At 39.5% G+C, this 14,053-nt stretch overlaps 1 protein-coding gene across 1 annotated transcript in view; it reads left to right on the top strand.

Moving 5' to 3' along the window:
- Positions 1–14,053, top strand: part of CSMD1 (CUB and Sushi multiple domains 1) — a 2,072,278-nt gene that overhangs the window by 1,577,380 nt on the left and 480,845 nt on the right. The gene's annotated exons all lie outside the window — the stretch shown is intronic.

Here is a 14,053-nt window from a genome sequence, read left to right as displayed (position 1 = left end):
GAAACAGATCACCAGTCCAGGTTCAATGCATGAGACAGGATGCTCAGGGCTGCTGCACTAGGGTGACCCTGAGGGATGGGATGGGGAGAGAGGCAGGAGGGGGTCTCAGGATGGGGAACACATGTACACCCATGACTGATTCATGTCGATGGATGGCAAAAACCACCACAATATTGTAAAGTAATTGGTCTCCAATTAAAATAAATATATTTTAAAAAGAGGACTTTAAAAAATATTCTTTAGCTAATTCTTTTCATAGTTAAGTAAAATACCATTTAGATAAGTATTTAAAATTAATTCTGTTCTTTGAAGTATCTTTCAGCCAAGTTGGAGGTAAGCAGTATGTTAGCAAAATACCAGAAACATTTAAGAAAAAATATTTTCTTTTCCTTCCTACACAACGTAACTTCTTCACTAAATAAACATGCTAAAAAAGACATTATTTTTTTCTTTTTATCTGGGACTCATAATCTTGATCCATCATCTCTAGGGTTTTATTTGTCAGAGATAAACAAAACTAACTTTGATTGGCATTTCTTGAAATTCTTCTGTGTTACTCTATGGAACTCTTAGATTTCTTGAATACTTCTATGAGATGATATATTCCTATTTTGATTTATTTTGTTTAAGCAGGGCCATAATGTACCATTTTTTTAGATCTATTTTCATCAGTACCCAGCTATAAAAAATGTGCCTTCTGTTATTTTTCTAGTTATTGATTTTGCCCCTTCATTCCAGTTATTTTTCATAAACTCCCATATTTTCTGCTTTTATCTATGGATCTGTATGTTTCTCTTGCAATCTTTTCATCTTTTAGTCCTTCAAATTTCCAGCTAAGTTATTCCACATATCCTGCGTGGATAGATTTTAACATTCTGTAAATGTTAATTCTGCATTTTACCACATCTAATAACCCTCTGATTTATTCTATAGCAGTTATTGTATTGTGACTCTCAAATTCCCAGTCTCTCATGTTTAATAACTATGCTGTCTTCTTTCATCCACCTGGGAATGCATTTCAATAATCTCCCAAACACTGCTTGTGGTTCTCTGGTTGCTTCATTTCCAGAATTAATGAAACTCATGCAGCGATCTCACTAGTTTGTTCTCTTATTTTACTCAGTAAACTGTTTTAACATGCCTCCATCACTGCTTTGGAATTTGTTTAGTCTCTCAGGTGAGCTGGTTAGTCTTTGTTGCACTGTAAGTATACTCTGTCTCTGACAGTTTTATTGACATTTTGATGATTTTTGCTTGAGGATTTTCTTTACAATATTAGTCCCTGTCATCTTCATCCAACACCCAATTCACTTCTTTTTCTGAAATGTTGTGGATCTGACTTTAATTCTTAAGAATCCGTAGTATTGTGTCTAAGTATTTTTCCAAGACAAGCTTCTTAGGAGAAGCACAATTCTACTGAAATGAAAAGGGAGGTGTGTAGTTGGAAACATGTGTCTAGAAATAAAATGACAGAGGATTCCTTTTTTGGAAAAAATTGGTATTAGGAATTGCTAAGTCAGAATGAAGAGAGCCAGGGTTTTCCTTGGTTATAAAGACTTGTGAGGTTTGAAATAATACAATCCTCAAGTTGGTGGCAGAATGTGGCCTGGCCTGGTGGACGTGAGGAGTTTCCTAGGATAGAAGCCAATGAAGGTGGTGATGACACAGCTATTGCTAATCCAGTGCCTGCTGTACCACTGCACAATTCACACACGTGGCTGCATCCTACTTTTGATCCTCAGCACCCAGATCCTCAGGAGGCCTGATGTCAGGGATGAAGGTCCCCATAGGTGCATCACAGAGAGAGTGAAAGTAATTTATTTCCAGTTACTGCTGACAGAAGGGAATTGACAGAGGATGGCCTTCAGGGTGCGTTTTGTTTTTGTTTATGTGCTAACTTGCTTCAGTCATGTTCGACTCTGCGACCGCCATGGCTCCTCTGTCCATGAAATTCCAGGTGAGAATTCTGGAGGGAGTTGCTGCTTACTTACCCCAGGGGGTCTTCCTGACCCAGAGATCAAAACTGGCTCCCTCGCATTGCAGGCAGGGATGCAGTCTTTACCATCTGAGCAACCAGGGAAGCCCTGGCCTTTAGGCTGGAAATCAGCAAAGTTCTAGAGGACAGAACCACGTGGGAGATTCTGGGATCCATATGCCATGCCCCTTGTGTTCTTGTGATGTGATGATATGACCAGACATCTGTGGATGGAGAAATTGCATGTTGTCCTGCCTGTTTGAGTGTTTCTCTTTTCTGCCTCTGGTTCCCTGGTTAATTTGACTCTTGGTAGCACAGGTTAATAATATTGCAGCTACATTTGAAATAATTATAATGTGCTCAGTCATATCTGACTGTTTGCGGCCCATAGACTGTAGCCCTCCATGTTCTTCTGTCCATGGAATTTCTCTGGCAAGAATACTGCAGTGGGTTGCCAGTTCCTGCTCCAGGGTAATCTTCCCAACCCAGAGATCAAACCCACGTCTCTTGCATCTCCTGCACTTGGAGGCAGATTCTTTACCACTAGTCCTGCCATATTATTATAGGTCTCTTTTTATTAACAGTGCATTGAACTCTAATTTTAAATGGACATTTAGTGCTTGTATGTGGGGCTAAATATAAAGCAAGGCTATCCTAGAAATTTTTTTTTTCCTAAATTGTTTCTTTCAAAGCACTTTTCTTTCTAGGTTGCAACCAAATCTTAGTAATTTCATACTACATATCATTGACCACTGCCATGTGTAATTTGCAGATATGAAACATTTTATGTACTTTTCTGTGGGAAACACCAGTGTGCATTTACCCAGGCCCTGTGCTGCATGCATTTGGACAGGACTGTCTCTTTATAATTAGTTAATACTTTTTCAATTTTCCTATGCTTGGTCCTCAGTACCCCAGGCTAAAAACCTTAAAACTTGTTAGCAATTATTTCATAATTTTTAGCTCCTAAGAAAGTGTGAATTTCCCTTGAAAATGTGAAATAAATTGCTTTTGGCAAGCACGTTAGCAATTTCCAGATATAGGGTTATATTATTTTGGAGGAAATTCATAGTTTGAAAAGTCTTTCTTCTGCGAAATGACTTGAAGTTGAACGGATCAGATCATTAAGCCTTCTTTTTATCAGTTTCCTTCCCCTTCCCCTTTATCATTCCTTACCTTGTTGATTTCAACCCTACAGTCATTCATTAAGGTGATTATGAGTTAGCTTCTTCCAAGATGTAGGGACTTTTTGCTTACTTATTTTGTGCTGTTGTACATCTCAGAAAATTGTAAAATTGTTCTCTTATTCTGTATCTCTTCCTATCATCACAATTTCTGGCAGAAACATGTCATTCTTAAAAGTTTAAATATAGTTTAAAGAGGACACTGAAACCAAAGGCACATAAAAAATATAACTTTTGATGAGGAAGCCTAGTGATTCATGTGTGTGTGTGCTTGTGTGCGTGTACGAAGCTAAAGGAAACATTTGGAACTAAATGCCACTGAATCATTCACACTTTAAAACATCAGGCAGCACTATTTACAACAGCCAAAACACAGACACAACCTAAGTGTCCATAGATGGATGAGTGAAGAAAATGTGGTGTGTCTGTGTGTGTACTGCTGGTGGCTCAGCAGTAATGAATCTGCCTGCAATGCAGGAGACGTGGGTTCAATCCATGGATTTACAAGATCTCCTGGAGAAGGAAATGGCAATCCACTCCACTATTCCTGCCTTGGAAATTCCATGGACAGGAGAGCTTGGCAGGCTACAGCACATGGGGTCACAAGAATCGGACTCAGCTGAGCCACTCAATCACCGCCACCATATATACATGCATGCAATGGAATATTAAGCCATACACAGAAAGGAAACGCTACATGATCTCATGTATACGTGAAATCTAAAAAAATTCACAGGAGGTGGTCCTAAGATGGCGGAGGAATAGGACGGGGAGACCACTTTCTCCCCCCGAAATTCATCAAAAGAACATTTGAACGCTGACTAAATTCCACAAAACAACTTCTGAATGCCAGCAGAGGACATGAGGCACCCAGAAGAGCAGCCCATTGTCTTCAAAAGGAGATAGGAAAAAATATAAAAGATAAAAAGAGAGACAAAAGAGGTAGGGATAGAGATCTGTCCCGGGAAGGGAGTCTTAAAAAGAGAGGTTTCCAAACACCAGGAAACACTCTCGCTGCCAAGTCTGTGCGAGCCTTGGAACCTCAGAGGGCAACATAACTGGGAGGAAAAATAAATAAATAATTAAAACCCACAGATTATGTGCCCAACGGTAACTCCCAGCAGAGAAGCAGGGCAGATGCCCGCATTCCCCACTAGCAAGCGGGGGCTGGACAGGGAGGTGTGGGCTGCATTGCTTAGAGTAGGACCAAGCCCAAATGCCCCGAGGGCAGTCTGAAGGAACTAACTTGAGATAGCAAAGCAGACTGTGGGATAGCTACCCCACGAAAAAGTGAAAAGCCCTAACCTAAGACACCGCCAGACCCACTCACAGAACAAAGGACTGACTAGAGCTAGCTGGCTGCAGACTGGCCCATGCCCCACTGGAGACAGGCAGGCGAGGGTAGCCAGAGCCAGAAGGAGGCAATCACAGCCCCAGCAAGGCAGTATCTACCAAACTGCAAGCAGGCTTCATTGCTAACCAAGACTCTTTAGGGCTCTGGATGGTTGACATCCACCTGAGAAGGTGCGCCGGTTGTACACCCAGAAAACAGAGTGGCAGGGATGGGGGAGGTGCTAAGTCACAGCGACAGCACTCGCCAAACACCTGGTCACACAAGCTGCTCGGACCTGGGAAGGGCACAAAACGCAAGCCCAACTGAGTCTGCTCCTCTGAACACTACCCGAGTGCCTGAACCTGAGGGGCTTATACCTGGGAGGTGCATGCAGCCCAGGGCCAGCCTCAGACAGTTGCTGGCAGAGCAACCTAGAGCCTGAGCAGTGTGGGCAGGGAGGGCACATGCACCATGAGTGGGGACAAACCCAGTGTGGCTGAGACACTGCGAGCACACACCAGTGTTATTTGTTGGCAGTGTCCCTCCCTCCCCACAGCACGACTGAACAAGTGAGCCTTAAAAAAGTGTCCACCACCCCCCCGCCCTTGTGTCAGGGAGAAAATCAGACACTGAAGAGACCAGCAAACAGAAGCTAAAACAGAGGGAACCACCTTGGAAGTGACAGATGGAGAAGTCTTGAGGCTACTGTAAGAATAAGACTGAAAACCAGAGGCAGGAGGCTTAAGTCCAAATCCTGAGAATACCAGAGAACTCCTGACTCCAGGGAACATTCATCAATAGGAGCTCATCAAACGCCCCCATACCTACACTGAAATCAAGCACCACCCAAGGGCCAACAAGTTCCAGAGCAAGACATACCACACAAATTCTCCACCAACACAGGAATACAGCCCTAAGCTTCAATATACTGTTTGCCCAAAGTCACTCCAAACCCATTGACACCTCATAACTCATTATTGGACACTTCATTGCACTCCAGAGAGAAGAAATCTAGCTCCACCCCCCAGAACACCGACACAAGCTTCCCTAAACAGGAAACCTTGACAATCTACCCGTCCAACCCCACCCACAGTGAGGAAACACCACAATAAAGAGAACTCCACAAACTGCCAGAATACAGAAAGGCCACCCCAAACACAGCAATATAAGCAAGATGAAGAGGCAGAGAAACACCCAGAAGGTAAAGGAACAGGATAAATGCCCACCAACCCAAACAAAAGAGGAAGAGATAGGGAATCTACCTGGTAAAGAATTCCGAATAATGATAGTGAAAATTATCCAAAATCTTAAAAACAAAATGGAGTTACAGATAAATAGCCTGGAGAAAAGGATTGAGAAGATGCAAGAAAGGATTAACAAGGACCTAGAAGAAATAAAAAAGAGTCAATATATAATGAATAATGCAATAAATGAGATCAGAAACAGTCTGGAGGGAACCAACGGTAGAATAATGGAGTCAGAAGATAGGATAAGTGAGGTAGAAGATAGAATGGTAGAAATTAATGAAACAGAGAGGGGAAAAAAAAAAAAAACAAATTAAAAGAAATGAGGAAAATCTCAGAGACCTCTGGGACAATGTCAAATGCCCCAACATCCGAATCATAGGAGTCCAAGAAGAAGAAGACAAAAAGAAAGACCATGAGAAAATACTTGAGGAGATAATAGTTGAAAACTCCCCTAAAAAGTGAAGGAAATAATCACCCAAGTCCAAGAAACCCAGAGAGTCCCAAACAGGATAAACCCAAGGTGAAATACCCGAAGACACATATTAATCAAATTAACAAAGATCAAACACAAAGAACAAATATTAAAAACAGCAAGGGAAAAACAACAAATAACACACAAAGGGATTCCCATAAGGATAACAGCTGATCTTTCAATAGAAAGTCTTCAGGCCAGAAGGGAATGGCAGGACATACTTAAAGTGATGAAAGAAAATAACATACAGCCCAGATTACTGTACCCAGCAAGGATCTCATTCAAATATGAAGGAGAAATCAAAAGCTTTACAGACAAACAAAAGCTGAGAATTCAGCACCAACAAACCAGCTCTCCAACAAATGCTAAAGGATCTTCTCTAGACAGGAAACACAGAAAGGGTGTATAAACTCGAACCCAAAACAATAAAGTAAATGGCAAAGGGATCATACTTATCAATAATTACCTTAAATGTAAATGGGTTGAATGCCTCAACCAAAAGACAAAGACTGGCTGAATGGATACAAAAACAAGACCCGTATATATGTTGTCTACAAGAGATCCACCTCGAAACAAGGGACACATACAGATTGAAAGTTAAGGGCTGGAAAAAGATATTCCACGCAAATAGAGACCAAAAGAAAGCAGCAGTAGCAATACTCATATCAGATAAAATAGACTTTAAAACAAAGGCTGTGAAGAGACAAAGAAGGACACTACATAATGATCAAAGGATCAATCCAAGAAGAAGATATAACAATTATAAATATATATGCACCCAACATAGGAGCACCACAATATGTAAGACAAATGCTAACAAGTATGAAAGGGGAAATTAACAATAACACAATAATAGTGGGAGACTTTAATACCCCACTCACACCTATGGATAGATCAACTAAACAGAAAATTAACAAGGAAACACAAACTTTAAATGATACAATAGACCAGTTAGACCTAATTGATATCTATAGGACATTTCACCCCAAAACAATGAATTTCACCTTTTTCTCAAGTGCACATGGAACCTTTTCCAGGATAGATCACATCCTGGGCCATAAATCTAGCCTTAGTAAATTCAAAAAAATTGAAATCATTCCAAGCATATTTTCTGACCACAATTCAGTAAGATTAGATCACAATCACAGGAAAATCTATTAAAAATTCCAACATATGAAGGCTGAACAACACACTGCTGAATAAAGAACAAATCATAGGAAAAAAATAAAAAAAGTCAAAATATGGATAGAAATGAATGAAAATGAAAACACAACAACCCAAAACCTGTGGGACACTGTAAAGGCAGTGCTAAGGGGGAAAAATCTGGTTCTTTGAAAGGATAAATAAAATTGACAAACCACTAGCCAGACTCATCAAGAAACAAAGGGAGAAAAATCAATAAAATTATAAATGAAAATGGAGAGATCACAACAGACAACACAGAAATACAAAGGATCATAGGAGACTACTATAAAACATTTTATGCCAATAAAATGGACAACTTGGAAGAAATGGACAAATTTTTAGAAAAGTACAACTTTCCAAAACTGAACCAGGAAGAAATAGAAAATCTTAACAGACTCATCACAAGCACGGAAATTCAAACTGTAATCAGAAATCTTCCAGCAAACAAAAGCCCAGGTCCAGACGGCTTAGAGCTGAATTCTACCAAAAATTTAGAGAAGAGCTAACACCTATCCTACTCAAACTCTTCCAGAAAATTGCAAAGGAAAGTAAACTTCCAAACTCATTCTATGAGGCCACCATCACCCTAATACCAAAACCTGACAAAGATGCCACATGAAAAAAGAAAACTACAGGCCAATATCACTGATGAACATAGATGCAAAAATCCTCAACAAAATTCTGGCAATCAGAATCCAACAACACATTAAAAAAATCATACATCATGATTCCAGGGATGGAAGGATTCTTCAATATCTGCAAATCAATCAATGTAATACACCACATTAACAAATTGAAAAATAAAAGCCATATGATTATCTCAATAGATGCAGAGAAAGCCTTTGAAAAAATTCAACATCCATTTATGATAAAAGTCCTCCAGAAAGCAGGAATAGAAGGAACATACCTCAATATAATAAAAGCTATGTACGACAAACCCACAGCAAACATTATCCTCAATGGTGAAAAAAGGAAAGCATTTCCCCTAAAGTTAGGAAGAAAAGAAGGGTGCCCACTCTCACTACTACTATTCAACATAGTTTTGGAAGTTTTGGCCACAGCAATCAGAGCAGAAAAAGAAATAAAAGGAATCCAAATTAGAAAAGTAAAACTCACTGTTTGCAGATGACATGATCCTCTACATGGAAAACCCTAAAGCCTCCACCAGAAAATTACTAGAGCTAATCAATGAATATAGTAAAGTGGCAGGATATAAAATCAACACACAGAAATCCCTTGCATTTCTATACACTAATAGTGAGAAAATAGAAAGATATTAAGGAAACAATTCCATTCACCATTGCAATGAAAAGAATAAAATACTTAGGAGTATATCTACCTAAGGAAAGAAAAGACCTATATATAAAAGACTATAAAACACTGGTGAAAGAAATCGAAGAGAACACTAATAGATGGAGAAATATACCATGTTCATGGACGGGAAGAATCAATATAGTGAAAATGAATATACTACCCAAAGCAATTTATAGATTCAATGCAATCCTTATCAAGCTACCAATGGTATTTTTCACAGAGCTAGAACAAATAATTTCACAACTTGTATGGAAATACAAAATACCTCAAATAGCCAAAGCAATCTTGAGAAAGAAGAATGGAACTGGAGGAATCAACCTGCCTGACTTCAGGCTCTACTTACAAAGCCACAGTCATCAAGACAGTATGGTACTGGAACAAAGACAGAAATATAGATCAATGGAACAAAATAGAAAGCCCAGAGATAAATCCACACACATATGGATACCTTGTCTTTGACAAAGGAGGCAAGAATATATAATAGAGAAAAGACAATCTCTTTAACAAGTGGTGCTGGGAAAACTGGTCAACCACTTTTAAAAGAATGAAACTAGAACACTTTCCAACACCATACACAAAAATAAACTCAAAATGGATTAAAGATCGAAACGTAAGACCAGAAACTATAAAACTCCTAGAGGAGAACATAGGCAAAACACTCTCCGACATAAATCACAACAGGATCCTCTATGACCCACCTCCCAGAATATTGGAAATAAAAGCAAAAATAAACAAATGGGACCTAATTAAACTTAAAAACTTCTGCACAACAAAGGAAACTATAAGCAAGGTGAAAAGACAGCCTTCAGAATGGGAGAAAATAATAGCAGATGAAGCAACGGACAAAGAATTAATCTCAGAAATATACAAGCAACTCCTGCAGCTCAATTCCAGAAAAATAAATGATCCAATCAAAAAATGGGCCAAAGAATTAAACAGACATTTCTCCAAAGAAGACATACAGATGGCTAACAAACACATGAAAAGATGCTCAACATCATTATCAGAGAAATGCAAATCAAAACCCAATGAGGGACCATTTCACGCCAGTCAGAATGGCTGCTATCCGAAAGTCTACAAGCAATAAATGCTGGAGAGGGTGTGGAGAAAAGGGAACCCTCTTACGCAGTTGGTGGGAATGAAAACTAGTACAGCCACTATGGAGAACAGTGTGGAGATTCCTTAAAAAAGTGGAAATAGAACTGCCATCAGTTCAGTTCAGTCACACAGTCATGTCCGACTCTTTGTGACCCCATGAATTGCAGCACGCCAGGCCTCCCTGTCCATCACCAACTCCCAGAGTTCACTCAAACTCATGTGCATCGAGTTGGTGATGCCATCCAGCCATCTCATCCTCTGTCGTCACCTTCTCCTCCTGCCCCCAATCCCTCCCAGCATCAGAGTCTTTTCCAATGAGTCAACTCTTCACATCAGGTGGTCAAAGTATTGGAGTTTCAGCTTTAGCATCAGTCCTTCCAAAGAACACCCAGGGCTGATGTCCTTTAGAATGGACTGGTTGGATCTCCTTGCAGTCCAAGGAACTCTCAAGAGTCTTTTCCAACACCACAGTTCAAAAACATCAATTCTTCGGTGCTCAGATTTCTTCACAATCCAACTCGCACATCCATACATGACCACTGGAAAAACCATGGCCTTGCCTAGGTGGACCTTTGTTGGCAAAGTAATGTCTCTGCTTTTGAATATGCTATCTAGGTTGGTCATAACTTTCCTTCTAAGGAGGAAGTGTCTTTCAGTTTCAATTTCATGGCTGTAATCACCATCTTCAGTGATTTTGGAGCCCAAGAAAAACAAAGTCTGACACTGTTTCCACTGTTTCCCCATCTATTTCCCATGAAGTGATGGGACCAGATGCCATGATCTTAGTTTTCTGAATGTTGAGCTTTAAGCCAACTTTTTCACTCTTTCCTCTTTCACTTTCATCAAGAGGCTTTTTAGTTCCTCTTCACTTTCTGCCATAAGGGTGGTGTCATCTGCATATCTGAGGTTATTGATATTTCTCCCTGCAATCTTGATCCCAGCTTGTGCTTCTTCCAGACCAGCGTTTCTCATGATGTACTCTGCATACAAGTTAAATAGGCAGTGTGACAATATACAGCCTTGACATACTCCTTTTCCTATTTGTAACCAGTCTGTTGTTTCATGTCCAGTTCTAATTGTTGCTTCCTGACCTGCATATAGGTTTCTCAAGAGGCAGGTCAGGTTGTCTGGTTTTCTCATCTCTTTCAGAATTTTTCACAGTTTATTGTGATCCACACAGTCAAAGGCTTTGGCATAGTCAATAAAGCAGAAATAGATGTTTTCTGGAACTCTCTTGCTTTTTCCATGATCCAGTGGATGTTGGCAATTTGATCTCTGGTTCCTCTTCCTTTTCTAAAACCAGCCTGAACTGTCATACAACCCAGCAATCCCACTTCTGGGCATACACACCGAGGAAACCAGAATTGAAAGAGACATGTGTACCCCAATGTTCATCGCAGCACTGTCTGTAATAGCCAGGATATGGAAGCAACCTAGATGTCTGTCAGCAAACGAATGGATAAGAAAATTGTGATACATATACACAATGGAGTATTACTCAGCCATTAAAAAGAATACATTTGAATCATTTCTAATGAGTTGGATGAATCTGGAGCCTATTATACAGAGTAAAGTAAGCCAGAAAGAATAACACCAGTACAGTATACTAATGCATATATATGGAATTTAGAAAGATGGTAACAATAACTCTGTATGCGAGACAGCAAAAGAGACACAGATGTAAAAAACAGTCTTTGGACTCTGTGGGAGAGGGAGAGGGTGGGATGATTTGGGAGAATGGCATTGAAATATGTGTATTATCATATGTGAAACGAATCGCCAGTCCAGGTTTGATGCATCATACAGGATGCTCAGGGCTGGTGCACTGGGATGACCCAGAGGGATGACATGGGGAGGGAGGTGGGAGGGGTTCAGTATGGGGAACACATGTACACTCATGGCGGATTTATGTCAATATATGGCAAAACCAATACAATATTTTAAAGTAATTGGCCTCCAATTAAATACATTTAAAAAAAAATTCATAGAAGTAGATTCGAACCGTGGTGACTAGGAATGTGGAGGTGGGGATAAATCTGGAGATCTTATGGGCAGCATGGTGGCTGTAGACAATAATACTGTATTGGTCATTGGACATATGCTAAGAGAATGGATTTAAGGTGCTTTTACTTTACATGCAAGTGCTGACTAACTGAGGAGACAGGTTTATTAGCCTGACTATAGTAGCGGTCATGTACTATATGTGTGGACATCAAATCCTCATGCTATACTCCTTAAATACACAAAAATTTTGTTTACAAAAATGAATTCTCTTAATCACATCACTCATCACTGACTGAGAAATGACAGCAACTTTCATTCCAGATGTATATTTTGTTTTGCTCCCAGATATATTTATAGAATGCCATACTTTATAAAAAACTAGGGCAGTGGCAACCCACTCCAGTACTCTTGACTGGAGAATCCCATGGGTGGATGATCCTGGTAGGCTGCAGTCCATGGGGTCGCAAAGAGTTGGACACGACTGAGTGACTTCACTTTCACTTTTAACTTTCATGCATTGGAGAAGGAAATGGCAACCCACTCCAGTGTTCTTTCCTGGAGAATCCCAGGGACGGGGAAGCCTGGTGGGCTGCCATCTATGGGGTCACACAGAGTTGGACATGACTGAAGCAACTTAGCAGCAGCAGCAGCAGCAATGGCATAAAGATTGTCCTTTAACTCTCAGTAGAGGCTGATTGTCAAGACTAAACCCTGACAAAAACGTCTCCAACACCCTTTGCTTTGGCTTAAAAGAATTAAAGAATGATCCTTTTTACACCCAAAATAAAAACACATTTATGTGGTGAGACTCTCATCTGTGACATTAAAAATCAGCCAAGCATGACCCTCAGGCTTGAATGGATTATCATTGTTTCACTGCAGGCTGTTAGACAAGTCAACACAGAATCAGTGTGTCAAAAAGGGTAATGGGAACCTCCAGGATGTGTGAATCTTCAATCATTTTATTCTATTTTGTTAGACCATGGACATTTATAAATCAGTGCATGGAAAGACAAAAAATGAAGTAAAACCATCCTTGGTTGCTGGGCTTCATAAACAACAGCCATCAATCCCTACACCTGTTTCAAATTAGATTGCTAAAATAATGTATTCAGACAAACATTGCAATTTGAAAGAGTAGATTTTTAAAATAAATTATAATGGCTATACAACTAATTTTAGTAAGAATTTCAAATAGCAAAATTAATGCATCCCATATTAGCATTGCTCAGGAAAGCACCTGGTTAGAGCCTGCTCAGAAAAGCAACATCAAATCGGATAGTAGTCCAAAGTCTGCCTTCCTCCCTGGTGCCACTTAGACCTTTCTTTCAGGTTTAATAAATAAGCATTTGATGTTTTGTACAAGATTCCAGAGTTTCAGAGTTACTGTTAAATAAATCTCATCGAAGTGTATTTACACTGTTAATGGCTTCTGTATTTGCCATTCTCTCTCACTCTCTTCAGTTAGCTATGTACCTCATTTGTTACTCTAACTACCTGCCTACCTACCTATGTCTATCTATCTACCATCTCTATCATCTATCCATCTATCTCTTCATGTATTTCTACTGCCATCATCTCCATTTACTGATCTCTTTTACCTATCTATTCATCTCTCTCTTTCATCAGTGATATCTTCTTCCTTTCCTTTTTATCTATTACAGATTATCTAGTGTTCTATCTATCTATCATATAGTTCCATCATCAATCTATTTCTCCTTGTCATCTAGGGCTCTAGCCTAACTTTTTGACATCCCAGACACTCTTTCCCCTTAATCACAATTTTGGTCAACAAAGCAAGAATTACTTTTATCAGGAGAAAAGGATATGTGCTCTACTGAAAGACGTGCATAGTGTTATATCACATCCATGCATCAGACGCAACCTGGTCTTGTGTAGATGATGTTGAGCACCCAAAGTGTTCTTTATTTTAAAAAAGACAAGGCTTTGCAAGGTAAATGTAGAGGACAATTTTCCAGCCTCAGAAGGTCTTTTTCATATGTAAATATGAGTAATTACATGGAATCTGTGGACATCACACTGAAAATGTTTATTTTTTGGTGTTCCAGTTATCCTCTAAATAGATCTCATTAACTGCAGTCTCCATTTATTTTGCTTATGCTGACTTAACCTTTGGTGATTCTGAACACTATAAATATGAGAATAAATACTTAATGGGCTTAACATATAATATGGGTTGATTTCATTTTTAAACCTGATAATATCTCTGGAGTGATAGCA

This window comes from Bos javanicus, chromosome 27, assembly GCF_032452875.1.
Source record: "Bos javanicus breed banteng chromosome 27, ARS-OSU_banteng_1.0, whole genome shotgun sequence".
Taxonomy (NCBI): Eukaryota; Metazoa; Chordata; class Mammalia; order Artiodactyla; family Bovidae; genus Bos; species Bos javanicus.
The sequence above is the reverse complement of the archived record's forward strand: the minus strand, read 5'-3'. Positions and strand labels throughout refer to the sequence as shown.